This window comes from Cherax quadricarinatus, unplaced genomic scaffold (genome assembly GCF_038502225.1).
Source record: "Cherax quadricarinatus isolate ZL_2023a unplaced genomic scaffold, ASM3850222v1 Contig334, whole genome shotgun sequence".
Taxonomy (NCBI): domain Eukaryota; kingdom Metazoa; phylum Arthropoda; class Malacostraca; order Decapoda; family Parastacidae; genus Cherax; species Cherax quadricarinatus.
Genome location: NW_027195360.1, coordinates 1 through 20,000, shown reverse-complemented (window position 1 = coordinate 20,000; position 20,000 = coordinate 1). Strand labels below are relative to the sequence as shown.

At 40.6% G+C, this 20,000-nt stretch overlaps 1 long non-coding RNA gene across 1 annotated transcript in view; it reads left to right on the top strand.

The window, feature by feature from the left end:
- The window catches only part of LOC138851321 (uncharacterized), a 142,076-nt gene extending 125,444 nt beyond the window's left edge, over positions 1-16,632 (top strand). The window contains exon 4 of the long non-coding RNA XR_011391146.1: positions 14,580-16,632. This is a non-coding gene — a long non-coding RNA (uncharacterized lncRNA). The remainder of the gene's footprint in view (positions 1-14,579) is intronic.
- Positions 16,633-20,000: the final 3,368 nt, after the last annotated feature.

Sequence of the window (20,000 nt, the reverse complement as noted above, 5' to 3'; positions counted from 1 at the left end):
TCATCTTTTTGTACTCAGCAAGTTATACTCAACGGGTAGATTTTTCGGTGATTATTACTTTCAGATCATGTCCCTGATTCATAATCTCCGATATTTTTGGTTACCAGCGTCTTAGGCCATCATATAACAATAGTTGAAAGTGTGTTTTGTGTTTATCTCTGTCGCTCCTCTATCTAGTTCATTCTAGTTGTTTACAACCCTGAGACTACAAAAAGCATTGCCGTCCATCTCTCAGCTTCATGTAAGTCTTCAACATCTATGATCCCTTAGCTCCTGTGGCTCACATTTTGAAAAGCCTGTTTGTTTTTTAACTCCTGTCAAATTTTCTGTGTATCTTGCATGTCATAATGCTTTTCCACAAGTCCCTCTCTCTTCTTGAGTAGTCAGAATAAGTTCCTTTAGTTTCTCCTCTAAACTCAATCTTCTCATCTTTGGGACAAATCGTAGTGTAAAACTCTCCTGTATGTTTTGACGAGGGATCCATACTGTACATGTACACTCCATAGTAAGTTTTACTAATGTGTACAGAGTCCTAAAAGTTTTTCATTAAGTTATCTGAAGAAAGCTAAGAGTACAGAATCATGTGAGATTAGTAATATCTGCAATATGTGCTAACGATATGTTGGATGTGATGCTCATTTCAAAGTCTTTGTTATTAAAGGAAAGTTTTAATTTCCCACATCTTAAGCTTTTTTCCGCCTATTTCCTGCTACCCCGGCCACAGTTTGCATTTCCATACACTTCGCTAAATTCCAGTAACCAGTTCAGATCTTCGTGTAACCTCTCTCTATACTCCTCCATTTTTCTTCTTATTCGCCTTTTTATCAACCAATGATATATAGCATTAAATTCTTTTCTCCAGGTCATTTACTTGTGTTGAGAATAGAAATCTTTGCGTTGTTCTTTGTGAAATTGACACTTTCACTTCCTGAAACCTGTATCTTTACCATTAACTTCAGTCTTCTCTTTGTTAGTTGTTACTTAATCCACTTATACTTGTTCTTATAATTAGTGAATCAGTCTTTGGTAGGGGTAGTGTCAAATGTTTTCCTATGGTCCAAGATATTCATTTATCCCATCCTTGTCGTTCTTCTTTTAACTCTGATTTTGTCACAAAAAATCCATTAATTTAGTGTGGCAAGACCATAAATTCAGGTTGTATTAGAAAGTCTTCCCTATTAAGGTTCTTACCCAATCTGTTTCTGAACATTTCGAATATTTTGGGCAGCATAAATCGAAAGATACTGCCCAGTAATTCAGTGCATCTTGTTTGTGTCTCTGCTCGTGCAGTTATTGAGCTATGTGATACTTTTCCCGTCTCATCAAATATTTTAAGTCTGTGAGGCTGTCTTATAGGATTTATCCTCCCCTTTCAGTACCTATGGTCCCACGCTGTCAGACAACACGGGCTTTCATGTTTCCAGGTCTTTCGTCATCAAAATGTGAATTCTTTTCTCTTTCTGTTGAGCAGCGATCTTATCAGCGTTCATTCTGCCACCTTCCCGGCTCCTCTACTTCTCAGTCGTCTTCTGTGAATATCCTTCATGGAGATAAAAACTCGGGAGATTAATTGATCTGTATATTTTCATCCCCTTCGGAAATCCCATAAGTGGATCAAAATATACAGATCAATTAATCTTTTGAGCACTGACAGTGCTGACCAGTGTAATGAACACTGAAAAGTGTTCGTTACACTGGTCATTGCTTAAAAAGAACTCCCTGGTTCCCTTCGCATTATTGTACTATTATTACTAGCTATTCTTCTCACTTTCCATTCACTATTATCCTCTGTTTTCTGTTTTTTTATGCTATTTTGTTAAAATGGCGTCTCTGCAGCTCTGCGAGGGCTCTCCGAATTTCGCCTTCCATCCGTCCTTATTGATAAGAACCTCTCTGTGACAGGACAGTTTCTGACGACAAATCTCCATCTCATTTGTAGCTTCACCACTTAAATCAACGTCACTTGATTCCTTTTAGAAAATCTCTCATCCTTGTATACTCCGTTCTCTTCTGTCCACATCAATTAACACCAAGCATTCATAGCAAAATACTCTTGTCACTAAGCCATTGTGGTTGGCCATATTTTATTTCACACATGTCGTATTCACTCATCGTGAAAAGTTTGTCCTGCTTTTATATCTGTGGTGTTTAAATATGCTGGGTCATGAATTTGACTCACCTTGCGGATCCCAGCTCTCACAATCTATTTCACCGAGATTGAAATCAGGTACACCTAGTACCTTTTGCTTTGGTCATGCTTTCTCTCTGCTACATTCTCTAGGAGGATTTTTATTGTGGTTCCGTGATTCTTCCAATACCCTTGCCTGGACCCCCTGTTGTTCAGTGGAGAGTTGTAAATCACAGAAAATGTTATTCTACGTCCCTTGGTTGATATTTCTCTGGAGTGTCTGTATTAACCAATGTGTCTGCAGAGTTTGATTCTTGGCTATTGGAACAGTCTCTCCAATGGTCACAACCAGATTTCCTCTTTTCTGGCTCCGAGTAATGTCATTCCCAATCTATAAATTATATATACATCCTTCCTCTTCCACTTTGCTGCCCTGTTCTTACTGTCAGTTTCTCTCAGTATTTTTGTAAGTTGTAATCATGATACCTCTGGTCCTTCTGTCCTTTAATATCGTTAGGTTTAACTCATACCCCATACCCCACTTCACTTTCATTTCCATGCAAACATTTACACAATTTCCATTTTCTTGACATGCTTTATAAAATGTGGGTTCTATTTTGGCGCTGCATACTCGAAGATGGGCATAATGTATGCCGCATATTGTGTCGTGAATAACTTTTTTTCAGGATGGTGAAGGATACGTTTGAAGTTATCATTTTTGCATTAGTTGTGGAGGTAGTTTGGTTGATGTATGCCTCAGGCCATATGCTAAGAACCATACTTATCCAAGGTGCATCTCTTTTGGGGATACATGCAGGCTGTATCCAGCTAGCCTGTACTCTGAAGAATGAGAGATGTGTGCAACGTTTGGAAATTTTTCCTGTAATGGACTAAAGCCACTGGCTGGCGAAAGATTTCCGCAAAATATTCCAAAATGTTCCACGGGTGTTTCATTCTTCAACTTCTCGGTTTTTCTAAACCATCATAGCATCCTGCGCTCTGCTTCCAGTCGTATTTGCTAATCCCCAAATCTGATAACTTTGCATATTAAGGAATTTAATTCTATTAGCCACTTATCAGACTAATTCAGCAACATGTTCTGGGTTTCCTGTCATCTCTTCTGGTCTGATTCTGTTAGTTTCATGTCAGCTTCGAACACAGACTCCTCTGACTCGATTTTTTTGTCATATCATTTACATAACTAATGAAGAGTACTAGTTCATTACTGATCCGTTAAGTACCCAACTCATCTCGCTCGCTTCCGGAATATAATTAGTTTCCATCCTGCGAAATGTTCTTCGATCCTCTGTTGTTCTTTTCTTGTTATTCCTGCCTGCTCTTCTAGCTTTTGCCCGTCTCTTGTGACATTCTTCATCCAACAACTTTCACAGTGAAAATTTTCAGTCCATTCATCAACCTTTCTCTACCTAATTTTCTTAAGCAATAACTATGATAGTTATTGCTTAAGAAAATTTTCTTTACAGGCACTTCACTACTCATGTCTTGAAAATCTTATTCATAACCTTACATGATTTGCATGTTAATGACACTAGTACATAATTTAATGCTACCTGTCTGTCCCCTTTCTGGAACATAGGGACTACACTGAGTTTTAAACACTTCTCGTAGTTGCCTTATAGAAGATGAGGCTAGTGCAAGAAAGGTATAAATTACCGACAATATGAAAGTTTAGACACAAGTGCAGCATCTGGATATCTTTATTGTAGACGTTTCGCCATCCAGTGGCTTTATCGATACAGATTCTAGGACATAATTAGAAGACAGTAGAACTATATACAAAAGATGAGGTAATCAGTCCCTCAGCCTTGGAGTTAGTGTTGACAGCATCGTGGTGATGGAGAATCTCCTCCTTGACTCTCTGGTAATGTTCTTGTCTACTGTGAATATTTCTTTAAAAATCTTTCGTTCAGCTCTCAAACTTCTTGATCATCTTTAGTAAGCGTTATTAACTAGATTTTCTCTGTAATCTGTTTAGTGATATGGTTGCATTGTACATTAACTTTAATTTAGATTTGGCTTTCAATGCTTTGTCTTCTCAAGTTGTAGTTAAGCCTTCATAACCATGAGTAATCGTCTCTGGCTTTTCTACTGGCTTCTCTCTTTCTCCGGCATTCATTGCTGTTTGTTTCTTCCTCGTTCTTGCACTCTTAGCTTTTACCTTTCTCAACCTCTGGGTGATCCATGGGCTCACTCTGGTCTTGCCTGTGCTTCGTTTTGCTTCTGAGAATGAATTTCTCCTCTCTCTCCAGGTATTTTCCACCTACATACTCCATCTCGTTCATCGTTTTTTATCTGTCTTCTTTTTTATGGGTCTTCATTTAAGAACTGATTCATGCCATTGTCTTATCTTTTGAAGTTAGGTTCGTGACCACTTTCTCTCTCTGAGCTTCTCTCCACGTTCACTTCCACAACGTATTCGAACCTTTGTACTGCACAGTCAAGGAGACTCAAATTCTATGTTCCCTACATCCAAGTCTTTTAGGGTAAATACAAAGTCCAGCCTCACTAGTTCGTCCCTCATCTGATTTTGTGTTCCTGTCATATTGACATATTAATATTTCCATTGCCACCTCAGTTTATGTTGAGGATGGTTAAGACGCAAGTGAAGCAGTTGGGTATCATTATTGTTGAAACGTTTCGCCTACACAGTAGGCTTCTTCAGTCAAATATAGATTCAGCAGGTGTAATAGTGAATTAAAGACTCAATCAGTCCATCAACCTTGGAGAAATAGTATTTGAGGTGGTCAGCCCCTCAGCTTAGAGGAGAGATCTGCTCCATGGTCTGGAATGATAGCGTTCCAGACCATGGAGGCTGAGGGACTGATCACCTCAAATACTTTTTCTCCAAGTTCGATGGACTCATTACATCTTTATTTCACTACCACACCTGCTGCCTCTGTATCTGACTGAAGAAGCCTACTGTGTAGGTGAAACGTTTCAACAATAAAGAGACCCAACTGTTGCACTTGTATCTTAATCGTCAGGCCAATTTCCCTTAACCTTTCTTCGATAGACAATCCCCTTAGCTCTGGGACTAGTCTTGTTGCAAACCTTAGCACTTTTCTCTAATTTCTTGACGTGCTTGACCAGGTGTGGATTCCAAACTGGTGCTGCATACTTAAGTATGAGCCTGACCTATATGGTGTACAGTGTGTTTAACGATTCCTTACTGAGGTATCGGAACGCCATCCTTAGGTTTGCCAGACGCCCATATGCTGCAGCAGGTATCTGATTGATGTGCTCCCCAGGAGATGTGCTCGGTTTTATACTCACGCCAAAATCTTTTTCCTTGAGTGAGGTTTGCAGTCTTTGGCCACCTAGACTATACTCTGTCTGCGGTCTTCTTTGCCCTTCACCGATCTTCATGACAGTTAAACTCAAGGAGCCAGTTGCTGGACCAGGCTTGTAGCCTGTCCAGGTCTCTTTGTAGTCCTGCCTGATCCTCGACCGATTTGATTCTCCTCAGTAACTTCCCATCATTTGCAAACAAGGACACTTCTGAGTCTATCCCTTCCGTAATGTCATTTGCATATCTCAAAAACAGCACAGGTCCTAGGACTAACCCCTGTGGAACCGTGCTCGTCACAGGCACCCACTCTGACACCTCGTCACGTACCCTGACTCGCTGTTGCATCCCTGTCAGATATTCTCTGATCCATTGCAGTGCCTTTCCTGTTATATGTGACTGATCCTCTAGCTTTAGCATTAACCTCTTGTGAGGAACTGTGTCGAAGGCCTTCTTGCAGTCCAAGAAAATGCAGTCTATCCACTCCTCTCTCTTGTCTTACTTCTGTCACCTTGTCATAAAACTCCAGTAGGTTTGTGACACAGGACACGTGGCTTAAATAGTAACGCACTTTTTACCGAATAGGGCAAGCGAAAATTTGTGTATGCAATAATCTCGCAAAAATTATTCTGAACCTAACGAAAAACTTATATCTCATTGTGTTTATTATTAAATTATTATAAACATGTATGAAATATAATTAGATAAGGCTAAATTAAACTGCGCTTGTTATAATAAGGTTAGGTAAGTTTTCTATGGTTCTTTTGGTACAAAATCATTAATTTTTATATTAAAATTATTGAAAAAATATATCTTTAAATGCATAAGAGAAAATTTTAGAAAGACTTCATTTTAAATGAGTTCTTGCTAACTACCCATGTTTCATATCTCATAACTTCCCCCTTGCAGTTATAATACCATCAGTTTACACACCCTTCCTGGTGTTAAATGTTCGCTCCCTGTCCTGGAGCCTCACCATCTACCTTCATCAACTTCCTCCACTGCCTCTAACGCTGCCTCTATATTTCTGCCTCTGTGTTTACGTTTGTGCTTGTCTGTCCTTTTTTGTGTCTCCACGTAATTTATTGTCCCTCCTCCCCCTCGCTCTCTCTCCTCACTCTCCTGTGTGTCTCCTCTCTCTCTCTCTCTCTCTCTCTCTCTCTCTCTCTCTCTCTCTCTCTCTCTCTCTCTCTCTCTCTCTCTCTCTCTCCTATCTCTCTCTGCTATCTCTCCTCTCCTCTCTCTCCTATCTCTGTCTCCTCATGTCTCACTTGTCTCTCCTTCCTATCTCTGTCTCTGTGTCTCTGTCCTCTCTTCACATTCTTCCCTTCCATCTAATGTAATTCATATCTGCACTCTCTCCCCTACAATTATTTCCATTTTCTGTTTTAGCTTCGTTTCTACCAATATCAGTTATGGCTTTTCCTTAATTTTACAATTTGTTTCTCCTTCCATCTTCTTGCCAACGAGAAAACCCGTCTAATTTTGGGTAAAATAAAAATTTTATAAACAAAATTCATACAAGTTGGTAATATCTAGGTATCCTTCAAAAATTTTTTTTCAGATGGCTCGAATTCTCATTTTCATTTGTCTTTTTTTTTTTTTTGTTTTTTGAAGATTCCTCGTAATATTAGCTGAAAAAATTTCGAGGCTGGTGTTCTATAACTATGTGAAGGTTAATGTAACTATCTGGACGTGCATCTGGTCAATGTTATATTGACTATTTCCAGTTTTGGTTTTCACTTGAAGACACTTGTGATCGGTTTTAGTTTTTCCAAACTTGTGTTTCTACTCAGAAGAAATTTGAGATTTTTATTAGAGTGTAACTGCCAATCTGCCAATTTTGTTTTTGTGTAAGGTAATCTTTAGAGTAAAATAGCTGAAATATGCTTGTTTTGACTTTCTTTTTTTTTTTGCTAATTTGTCTTCCGGAAAACATGACTCACGAAATCGTAATGATACGATTGCAAACAAACTATACCATGGGTGGGGTTAGAACCCACGATCAGAGAGCCGTAACACCTTCCTGTGGTGTAGAATATACCTAGTTGGATGAATCGTTTTGTAGCAAGCTGGCCCAGGGGCTAACGCGTCGGTCTGGAGTTTTATGACTCTCTGCTCGCTGGTTTTAACCCCACCCGTACTATGGTTTGTCTTCTGGAAGTATGGTACATTTTACACAGAGAATGTTGAGTGTAGGCCATTAGTGGTAAGCGTGGGTGGTGGATATGGATAGCTGGTGGTAGGTGTCCATGATTAGTGTGGTGAGTTAGTGGTGAATGTGTGGGTGGTTGGTAGTCGATGTTCGTACACATCACTAAATCTTTGCATCCTCCTTGCCAGTGATTTCCATTTCAGGATCTTGTTTTCGTGTCCTTTCGGTTGCAAAGATAGGTTTGACTGGATGTATTTTGTGCCTAGTGGACCTTTTATTTCTCTGAAAATTTGCCACCTCGCTCCCCTCAGCCTCGCCACCTGTCTCCTCAATGATATTTCGCATCTCTCATCTGTCCACATCCAAATATTTGACTACGTTCCAGTTTCCCGAAAGCCATGGATAATCAACGTCCTCATTCTTTTCGTCTCCTATTACTTTTCTTTCGAAAGTTCATTGTCTTTTATTTTCACTTCCACTGCTGCTCCCCATGTCTTCGCATCCCAGTTGCTTGAAAGCATTTCCGCAGAGGACGTTTTTTCTTCTCTTCGTTCTTTCTCCCCCACCTGCTGCATGGAGTTCTACCTCGTGTCTATATCTCCTCTAATTCCATCTACAGCTTAAGTTTTTCTACCCGGCTTCGTACATTTTCTTCGTACATAGCCCTTCTCTCCTGTATTCTGCCTGTATGTTTTCCTTTCATCTCATTACAAAGATCAAAGAGTTATTTTCCTCGTTCTTCATCTGTCCTGTGGTGGAATCCAGCCAACGTCACTTCCTCCTCCTCCTCTCCACTGACATCCTGATTATAACTCGTCTCTCCCTCATTGTCAATTTGGTATTTTGGTTTCCCATTTCCTCGTTTTAGTTTCATCAGCTGGCGGCAATGCCGCTAATCCCTGTTCTAGTTATTGCTGTTGTAACCATTAGGTTAGGTTAGGTAAGTTTGTCAGGATTCAGGACAAGTGTTTCCTGTATATGATGAACCGCCGCTGGAACTTTTGGTCATCTAACCGAGGCCTTTCGCTGGCTTGCGGGTACACACTTTTTTTTTTTTTTTTTTTTTTTTATATGACCCCTGTGGGGTCAACACTTGATCACTTGGCAAAAAAATATCTAATTCGAGTGTGTGTAATTGTGTGTGTACTCGCCTATATAAGGTTACAGGGGTCGATTCAGTGTTCCTGTCCCCTCTTCGCTTGTCACCAGTAGGTCTACACTGCTTCAAGAGCCTTGTTGTACCTATTCATAAAGCTATGTATGGATCCTGCCTCTACCACTTCACTCTTCAGATTGTTCCATTTCCTGACAACTTTAAGGCTGGAAAAAGACTTCTTAACATCCCAATGGCTCATCCGATGTTTCAACTTCCAATTCTGCCTTCTTGTTCCTGTGTCCCATCTCTAAAACATTCTGTCCCTATTAATCCTCTTAATTCCTCTCACTATTTTATACGTCGTTATCATGTTCCCCATAATCCTTCTCTCCTCTAGGGTCATCAGGCTGAGTTCCATTAACTTCTGCTCATGGGACGTACCTCTTAGCTCCTGGGCAAGACTTGTTAAAACCTCTGCACTTTCTCCAGTTGCCTTACATACATGAGGTGCGGGTTCCATACTGGTGCTGCGTACTCTGACATGGGCATGTTGTACACTGGCATACAGTGTCTTGAATGACACGTTATTAGGCGTCTGAAATTTGACAGATGCGCATTTTCCTGCAGCAGTTGGTTGATGTGCGCCTCAGGTGATATGCTCGCTGTAATGTTCACCCGAGGTTCTCCTTGAGTAGGATTTGCAGCTTTTGCCCCAAGAGCCTGTACACTGTGCTTCTTCTTTGCTTTTCCCCAAACTTCATAACTTTGCACTTGATGGGGTTATACTTCAATACCTATTTATCAGATCAGACCTACATCCTGTCAAGATCCATTTGTAGCATTTCCTGGTCCAATTCTGCCTGTATTAGCCTCATTAGTTTCACGTCATCCGCGAACAGGGATACCTTTCATAATGTACAAGAAATAACACCGGCCCAAGTACTGATCCCTATGAACCCTGCTCGTAACGTGCACCCATTCCAACACCTCTTTGCTCATTGTTTCCTCTTGTCAGGGATGTCGTCAACCATTGTAGTGTTCCCCGGTTATTCCCGCCTGCTCCTTCTGCTTTGGAACTACTCTCGTGTGCGGTAAATGTGTTTGTGTTGAGGGGTAGAGATTGGTTCGGGATGGGGGGGGTTCACCTATATGTGGTCGCCTAAGTAGAGTCACAGCTCTTGGCCCCAACTCTTCTTTAGTCGCTACTATGTCCAAACACTTTATGCTCCAAGAGTCTTACTGTACCTCATAAAGTTATGGATGGATCTTGCCTCTACTATTACAATTTCAAGATTGTTCAGTTTCCTGACAACTCTAAGACTGAGGAAATACTTCCTAACATCCCTATGCTTCACCTGAGTTTTCAGCTTCCAGTTGTGCCATCTTGTTCCTTATGTCCCATCTCTAATATTGTGCCCCATTTCACCTTGTCGGTGTGTGTGTGTGTGTGTGTGTGTGTGTGTGTGTGTGTGTGTGTGTGTGTGTGTGTGTGTGTGTGCGTGAGAGAATAAGAGACAGAGAATGAGAGGGGGGAGAGAGAGAATGAGAGGGGAGAGAGAGAATGAGAGGGGAGAGAGAGAATGAGAGGAGAGAGAGAGAATGAGAGGAGAGAGAGAGAATGAGAGGGGAGAGAGAGAATGAGAGGGGGGAGAGAGAATGAGAGGGGAGAGAGAGAATGAGAGGGGAGAGAGAGAATGAGAGGGGAGAGAGAGAATGAGAGGGGAGAGAGAGAATGAGAGGGGAGAGAGAGAATGAGAGGGGAGAGAGAGAATGAGAGGGGAGAGAGAGAATGAGAGGGGGAGAGAGAGAATGAGAGGGGAGAGAGAGAATGAGAGGGGGAGAGAGAGAATGAGAGGGGGAGAGAGAGAATGAGAGGGGGAGAGAGAGAATGAGAGGGGGAGAGAGAGAATGAGAGGGGGAGAGAGAGAATGAGAGGGGGAGAGAGAGAATGAGAGGGGGAGAGAGAATGAGAGGGGGAGAGAGAGCAAGAGAGGGGGAGAGAGAGAATGAGAGGGGGAGAGAGAGAATGAGAGGGGGAGAGAGAGAATGAGAGGGGGAGAGAGAGAATGAGAGGGGAGAGAGAGAATGAGAGGGGAGAGAGAGAATGAGAGGGGAGAGAGAGAATGAGAGGGGAGAGAGAGAATGAGAGGGGAGAGAGAGAATGAGAGGGGAGAGAGAGAATGAGAGGGGGAGAGAGAGAATGAGAGGGGGAGAGAGAGAATGAGAGGGGGAGAGAGAGAATGAGAGGGGGAGAGAGAGAATGAGAGGGGGAGAGAGAGAATGAGAGGGGGAGAGAGAGAATGAGAGGGGGAGAGAGAGAATGAGAGGGTGAGAGAGAGAATGAGAGGGCGAGAGAGAGAATCAGAGGGCGAGAGAGAGAATGAGAGGGGGAGAGAGAGAATGAGAGGGGGGGAGAGAGAATGAGAGGGGAGAGAGAAAATGAGAGGGGAGAGAGAGAATGAGAGGGGGAGAGAGAGAATGAGAGGGGAGAGAGAGAATGAGAGGGGAGAGAGAGAGAGGGGAGAGAGAGGGGAGAGAGAGAGAGAGAGAGAGAGAGAGAGAGAGAGAGAGAGAGAGAGAGAGAGAGAGAGAATGAATTTCAATTTCTTTCTTAGCGTTGAGCGACATTCAGAATTCCTTACTCAGGACACATGATGCACAGGAAACCTGTTTGACCCAAATCCTAAACATAGTTTACCATACTTATGTTCGTGCACTGTAATGTAAAAATATTTATATTTTCTGCTTCAGGCTGCTCAGCCGAGATTGAAGAGTTGAGGGAGACCGCTGCCTCTCACATTAAATGCCCTCGTCTTGGTTTTGACTTAACGCAATTTACACACAAAAAAACATTACACACGGAGGATCGAGCCTTTTACTCTCTCTGCACTGAATGACTTACACGGCTGTAGACCTTCATATCAGTATAATAATAATAGCAATAGTCTGCCTGACTAATCTTATATATAGTACGAAAATCACTCCCTATGAAAGCAAAAGATTCGGCAGACGGTGCAACATCCCCCCCAATGAAAAACAAGGGTGCCACTTGCACAGTAAGAGATAACTCAGTAAGTGTCAGGGGCCCAGGACTGCTCAACTGCCTCCCAGCATACATCAAGGGGATTACCAATAGACCCCTGGCTATCTTCAAGCAGGCGCTGGACAGGCATCTATAGTTAGTACCTGACCAGCCGGGTTGTGGTTCGTACGTTGGATTACGTGCGGCCAGCAGTAACAGCCTGGTTGAACAGACCCTAATCCACCATGAGGCGGGGGGCGTTGACCCCCGGAACTCTCTCCAGGTGTACTGGAGAGAGTTCCTCGTTAACTGTTATAAATAGCTTGAGGTTTGAATGTGAAAGTTATGTGCGAGTCTTCACAGGGATCTTCACAAATTACGTTAACTAGTGGGTTAAGGCTAAACTATTGTGGATTCCCTCACACGTAGGCTTCCGGGAGCTAAGTTTAACTAAACCGGCAATAAACAAAACAATGTGGAATATAATTTTGGTTTCCCAGAGAAATTTCAAATCCATCGTTAGAAATAAATAGGCAAATAAGTCTGGAGAATAAGAGAATAGCCAGGTACCAGCCGATCCACTGTCATAATGATCTGCAATATCTGCAATATGACGCTGCCAGGGGTGGAATAACACTTAAGCAACTAATATCTATGAAGTGACTACTAATCTTAATTTTTGAAGGGATGAGAGAGCCAGCGGAAGTCCTCGGTCAGATGACCAAAAGTTCCAATTGTGGGCCATTATGTGATGAGCCTCAGGATACACTTTAATACTGGTGCAGAGTTCTTGATCTAAGAAATTGGATTTAAAGTACACTCCCTAGAATCGAACCTTACTGCCTGTCTTTTCCGATGCACTATATAACCTCGACGAGTTTAGCGCTTCCCCCTATAGTAGTAAGCATCACTGGGATTTTGGATTTTATACATGCTAATTACAAGAATTGTAAAATGCGTTTTCAGAGAGGGATGTACACTTGATTCCAGTTATATTTTGTAATATAATGTTTTTGTTTTGTTTTGATTCTTTTTGGTTGTGTTGCTTTTTTTTCTGTTAATTGTATAAGTATTTGAAACAGATACACCCAACATTACAAGTATGTACTAGACTGTTAAACACACACACACACACACACACACACACACATACACACATACACACACACACACACACACACACACACACACACACACACACACACACACACACACACACACACACACACACAAATACACACATACACACACACACACACACACACACACAAGGTAACAGAAGTAAGACACGAGAGAGAGGGTTGGGTAGATTGCGTTTTCCTAGACTGCAGGAAGGCCTTTGACACAGTTCCCCACAAGAGATTAGTGCAGAAGCTGGAGGATCAGGCACACATAAAAGGAAGGGCACTGCAATGGATAAGGGAATACCTGACAGGGAGGCAGCAACGAGTCATGGTACGTGAAGAGGTATCACAGTGGGCGCCTGTTACGAGCGGGGTCCCACAGGGGTCAGTTCTAGGACCAGTGCTATTTTTGATATATGTGAACGACATGATGGAAGGAATAGACTCTGAAGTGTCCCTGTTCGCAGATGACGTGAAGTTGATGAGAAGAATTAAATCGGACGAGGATGAGGCAGGACTGCAAAGAGACCTGGAGAGGCTGGACATGTGGTCCAGTAACTGGCTCCTCGAATTCAATCCAGCCAAATGCAAAGTCATGAAGATTGAGGAGGGGCAAAGAAGACCGCAGACAGAATATAGGCTAGGTGGACAAAGACTACAGACCTCACTCAGGGAGAAAGACCTTGGGGTGACCATAACACCGAGTACATCACCGGAGGCACACATCAACCAAATAACCGCTGCAGCATACGGGCGCCTGGCAAACCTGAGAATAGCGTTCCGATACCTCAATAAGGAATCGTTCAAGACACTGTACACTGTGTATGTTAGGCCCATACTGGAGTATGCAGCACCAGTCTGGAACCCACACCTGGTCAAGCACGTCAAGAAGTTAGAGAAAGTACAAAGGTTTGCAACAAGGCTAGTCCCAGAGCTCAAGGGAATGTCGTACGAGGAAAGGTTAAGGGAAATCGGACTGACGACACTGGAGGACAGAAGGGTCAGGGGAGACATGATAACGACATACAAGATACTGTGGGGAATAGACAAGGTGGACAGAGATAGGATGTTCCAGAGAGGGGACACAGGGACAAGGGGTCACAACTGGAAGCTGAAGACTCAGACGAGTCACAGGGACGTTAGGAAGTATTTCTTCAGTCATAGAGTTGTCAGCAAGTGGAATAGCCTAGCAAGTGAAGTAGTGGAGGCAGGAACCATACATAGTTTTAAGAAGAGGTATGACAAAGCTCAGGAAGCAGAGAGAGAGAGGATCCAGTAGCGATCAGTGAAGAGGCGGGGCCAGGAGCTGAGTCTCGACCCCTGCAACCACAATTAGGTGAGTACAATTAGGTGAGTACACACACACACACACACACACACACACACACACACACACATACACACACACATACACACACACACACACACACACACACACACACACACACACACACACACACATACACACACACACATACACACACATACACACACGCATACACACGCGCGCGCACGCACGAGCATACACTCACAAAAATGCACTTTTACAGGTCTGGTCTAAAAAGTGGGTAATAAGCAAACCTATCAAGCTTGGGGATTTGTAAAAAATATCATAGACGGAGTACAGTTTCGGGGGTTAAAGATGTCTAGATAAATTTACTAACATGCAGATTGACTTTTTTTTTCTATTTGGCCGATCCTTGTGACCAATATCTCTTCAGTTACAAATATTTTTTTTCTGTTTCAGGTTAGTCTGTAAAAAGTTACATCAACAAAAATGCGGATAGAACTATGGTGCTTGCAACAGATTCCGGACATCGATAAGTGCATCATCTGCCAGAGGTCATCCTTATTGCCAAATTCAGGTACTTCACATAACCTGAAAGTGCTTGCAGGAAGCACTGATCAGGAGAATATAATTGAGAGATTAGGTCGACAGGCTGTGGCGATTTTATCATTTGAACCAGCGGTGTTACAAGACTTGAATATTAAATGTCTTGCCAGTAAAAGTACAGCTGCGAACAGTGATTCTGCTGAGAGTAAAGGTCTGTTTCAGTGCATTGTTCGGTCAAAAAGCACCTCCCGGCCTGAACCAGCAGATCACTGTGAAATATACAATAACCAGCACATACGAGAAACTTACGACGTTTTAGTCCAACATGGGCCATTTGTGCGCGTTATTTGTGCGTTTTTACTACCAGTGTATTCTGCCTCTTCATTGTTCAGTGTGAAACTTGCAATCAGAGTCATGTAATTTGTGATTTTGTAGCACACAAAGGAGTTTATTAATTGTATCGCCTTTCAGAAACGAACAGAGCTGAAAATTTCTTGGAGACAAGTGTACTCATGGACGATAAACTTGTGATGAACGAGGCAATAAGCTCATTGTGTCGAGGTAGCCTTATATCGTTATAAAGTCTGTGTGAATAGATACATCTGCGTACATTGACATGTACAAAAGCGATGAGTTTGTTAATTGCAAACAAAACACTTGGATTAGCATAATAGAAAACATTGGGACTAGTCTCGAAATGGTTGGAGGATTCTAGTACGAGAAATCTTGAATTCAGAAAATCGTGGAAAGAGGCCTCGTATCAAAGATCCTGACCACTGGCATGGGATTTATTTTTTAAAAGTCAAGAAAGTTAATTAAATCCATGATATATATTGGAAATACGATAAAATGGCTGGAACAATCCGATCTATTGATCCCATTGGGGAGAATACAGAGTTAGTACCGATCGTTGATTTTTGACCTTAACGATCAGTTTTCTAACACCACTGATTTGAAAGTTTCCTCTAATTCTGTGCCAATCCCAAAACCTCTTTCGAGGATTTTGTAGCATTTTCCAGTGTTGATGTGAAAGAGTTTAATGCATGTAATCAGAAGAGAGGTTATCCTATAGGACAAAGATGACCCAACTGGTGATCAGAAATCTGGTGTTTTTGAATCTAAACCACGACAGATGAATGCTTTATCTCAAATAATGTACTATGATTTACAAAGGGAAAGAAATCGAGCACCACTTCATTTACAATACAACGCAAATAAAGAAAACTCAAATCACAATTTTTGTATTGTAGTTTTGATGAATTCAGGCGTCATCAAAATGACATGTCATCAAAATGACATGTCATCAAAATGACATGTCATTTTTTGACAGTATGTATATTAAGGGTGCGGGGAACAATTGTTTTCTCTTTGAGAATGTATTATGTTAAATATGCCAACAGAATTTATGAGACGATAGGTTACAGAAGATTGGTCAGGAAACAGGTCTTAGTAATATGACCCACCGCTGGAGTTTTTGGTCATTCGACCGAGGCCTTCCGCTGGCTTACCCATCCACCCCTTCTAAAATGAATATTCTTGTATAATAAGATATAAAATATACAAATGATTATAAATACTAGTGATTCAGGTAATTATATTCAAATTTTATTTTTATATTGATATATATTTTTTCAAGTTATTTTGTTTTCTTTTTCTTTCAAGAATTTTCATTCACTTTGACAAATATTAATGATAGTGATTCCTTCACCTAAACTCTGATATAAATTCATGTCTGGGATTGTCAGTATACACACTCAACATTCTCCGTTAATATCCTGGAACATATAAATAATACACCGGCTGTATCCCACCGAAGCAAGGTGGCCTAAAAAAAAATCTATTAACTTTAGTAATTTATACAGGAGAAGGGGTTACTAGCCCATTGCTCCCGGCATTTTAGTCGCCTCGACTTCCCGTCTTAAACTTAGACCCAGTTATGTTTTGTTTTAATCATGTCATTTATAACTTGAGAATGCCTTTTCAAATACACTTTAAAATTTTGACAAGAGTGTACTTTGATGTACCCTGGGAAAGATTCAAGAATTATTGAGACGAGCAGGATTTTTTTTTAATTTTCTAAATATATTAGATTTTAGTTTCTCAGTAATAATATCAAAATTTCAACTCGGGTGTTCCCTATATTGATTCGATTTGTTGTTGAAGTGTGCAGCTGCAAAATTAGGAACTTAATTTGTAAAATAGTGATGATTGATTTTGTGGAAAACATCTCGAGTTTGCATATTTTGAATACACTAATTAATTGCTGGTGCATCTTACGAAAAAAAATGAGATTTTGGAAGATGATTGTGTAGATGCAAATTTCAAAACTTAAAAACATTTTAATAATCTCGGAATTGCCGAATTTAAGGAGACGATTGGTAAATGTTCGCTGTGGTCGATTTCAACATCTTACTGTTGGTGCGTATATATATATATATATATATATATATATATATATATATATATATATATATATATATATATATATATATATATATATATATATATATATATATATATATATATATATATTATATATATATATATATATATGAATATATATATATAATATATATATATATATATATATAATATATATGAAGCTTGGGTGGTAAATGCAGCAGCGAGGAGACGGTTGGAGGCAGTGGAGATGTCCTGTTTAAGGGCAATGTGTGGTGTAAATATTATGCAGAAAATTCAGAGTGTGGAAATTAGGAAAAGGTGTGGAGTTAATAAAAGTATTAGTCAGAGGGCAGAAGAGGGGTTGTTGAGGTGGTTTGGTCATTTACAGAGAATGGATCAAAGTAGAATGACATGGAAAGCATATAAATCTATAGGGGAAGGAAGGCGGGGTAGGGGTCGTCCTCGAAAGGGTTGGAGAGAGGGGGTAAAGGAGGTTTTGTGGGCAAGGGGCTTGGACTTCCAGCAAGCGTGCGTGAGCGTGTTAGATAGGAGTGAATGGAGACGAATGGTACTTGGGACCTGACGATCTGTTGGAGTGTGAGCAGGGTAATATTTAGTGAAGGGATTCAGGGAAACCGGTTATTTTCATATAGTCGGACTTGAGTCCAGGAAATGGGAAGTACAGTGCCTGCACTTTAAAGGAGGGGTTTTGAGATATTGGCAATTTGGAGGGATATGTTGTGTATCTTTATATGTGTATGCTTCTAAACTGTTGTATTCTGAGCACCTCTGCAAAAACAGTGACAATGTGCGAGTGTGGTGAAAGTGTTGAATGATGAAAGTATTTTCTTTTTGGGGATTTTCTTTCTTTTTTGGGTCACCCTGCCTCGGTGGGAGACGGCCGACTTGTTTAAAAAAAAAAAAAAAAAATATATATATATATATATATATATATATATATATATATATATATATATATATATATATATATATATATATATATTTTAAAGGAAAGTTGACACTGATTTTTGGTTGTTTAATTTCTCTTTGATAATTTCGTTAAGTAAATTGGCTGCCATGTAATAAACAGACAATGCCCCTTCTGATTCACACTCTAAACCAGGATTCCCCTGAGTGCTCAGTATTGCTGGAAGTAGCGAAGGTGTCTATAAATTGCCTAGAGTCAAAAGGGGGTCAGTAAATGTCGGGGGAAGTGTTTTGCCTTTTGTATCTTTGACCTTCCACCCTCCGCCATGCCTTTCTCAGATCTCGTGTCCCGGGAAGGACATAAATACATGTACAGTACTCTTGTTCACTTTCCGGACTGAGCGTACTCCCTCCCTCGCCTCAAAGTCTGTTGGAGAACCAGTACATTCTCAATACCCATAGTGGCAGCAGTTGTGTCTAAGAAGCGATTGTTGTGTATTTACAATTTCAGCATTGTAACACCCATAATGGCAGCTGCAAATACCAAGAAGAGAAGTGCCGACAGTATTCACAAGAATATTTAGTATTTGGATTTATAACTTAGTTTACCAGTGAAACATTGCTTCTATATCAATTGTGTAAAACGACTTTCAGTAATGATGCCATAAAATCTTAGAAGATTAAAGACCACCTTGAAAGGGATTACTCTGATAAGAAAAATAGACATTAAGGCACTGGAAGAAAAATAGAATAAAATCGATCAAATTTAGTCATTTTTCAAAGCAACTGTTAATGTTGATGATAAAGGAGGAGCACTGGAGGCATCATACAATATCTCATTATAGCAAAGAAAAGAAAATCACATACAATTAGTGAGGGGATCATAATTCCAGCAATTCCTCTCAAGGAAGGTTCCCTGACGCTGGTGAGGGGCTCTTGATTTAGGGAATTGGATCTGCTCCGGTTCTCTGAATTGAGCCTGAATACCTTCCATCCACCCCCACGTGCGCTGTATAATCCTACGGGTTTAGCGCTCCTCCGTGATTATAATAATTCCAGCAATTACACAGGTGACTGAAGCTGTTATGAAGAAAAACTCTCAACCTATACTAAAATGTCGGTCGTTAAGTGACAATACGAATTGAAATGATGAGATAGCCGATACTGAAAAAAAAAAAACTTGCTGAGCTTTAGCCTCCATGATTTTTTCCGACTTGATGAGTCAACTTTCGGCGGCTCAGATATTCTCATGGCATTGTTAACGGACTTTTGTTTGCCAAATATCTTAAAACTATGCAGAAGGTGAGAAAAATTTTTAGTGTTAGAAGGAATATTTTGAGAAGTACAATATACCCCTTAGAAATATTACCGTAGTGGCTACTACTGATGGTGCACTAGCAATGGTTGGCTACAACAGAGGATTAACCGTTTTACTCGTGTAAAAGGTATCTGATGTCTGTACTGTACATTGTGTATTACACAGACACCATCTTGTAGCACAAAAGCTCAGTGGTGAAGTGCATGATGCCTTGCCAGTGTGTATCAGATCAGACTCAAAGTACATCCTCTCAACTTGCGAATACTTGCAATACCATACGAAAATAAAGATAAAAGTCTCAACTAATTACTTTTGAAAGGAGGCTGTCTGGGGGTAATAGTTTGCAAAGACTCGTAGACTTGTACAACTCAGCTCAGTGTGTGAAGAATTGAAAAAAAGGTGAAAAAATTCTCTGTTCTATTTGGGATACCTATATTCAAAATTTGGCATACCTATATTTAAAATTTTGCCTAACTATATTCAAAATTTAGTAAAGAAAAGAAATGCCTGCAGGGTAAAAATATTGCAACTATTCAGGCCAGGATAATTCTAATAGGCTTCCAAGTCAAAATAGAATTATTTAAAACTCCACTGGCACGATGAGATTCTCATTATTTTTCATATATAAGGCAGTTGGAAGAAAATAGAAACATTTCTTAAGGTAACCTGGAGATATACACAACACA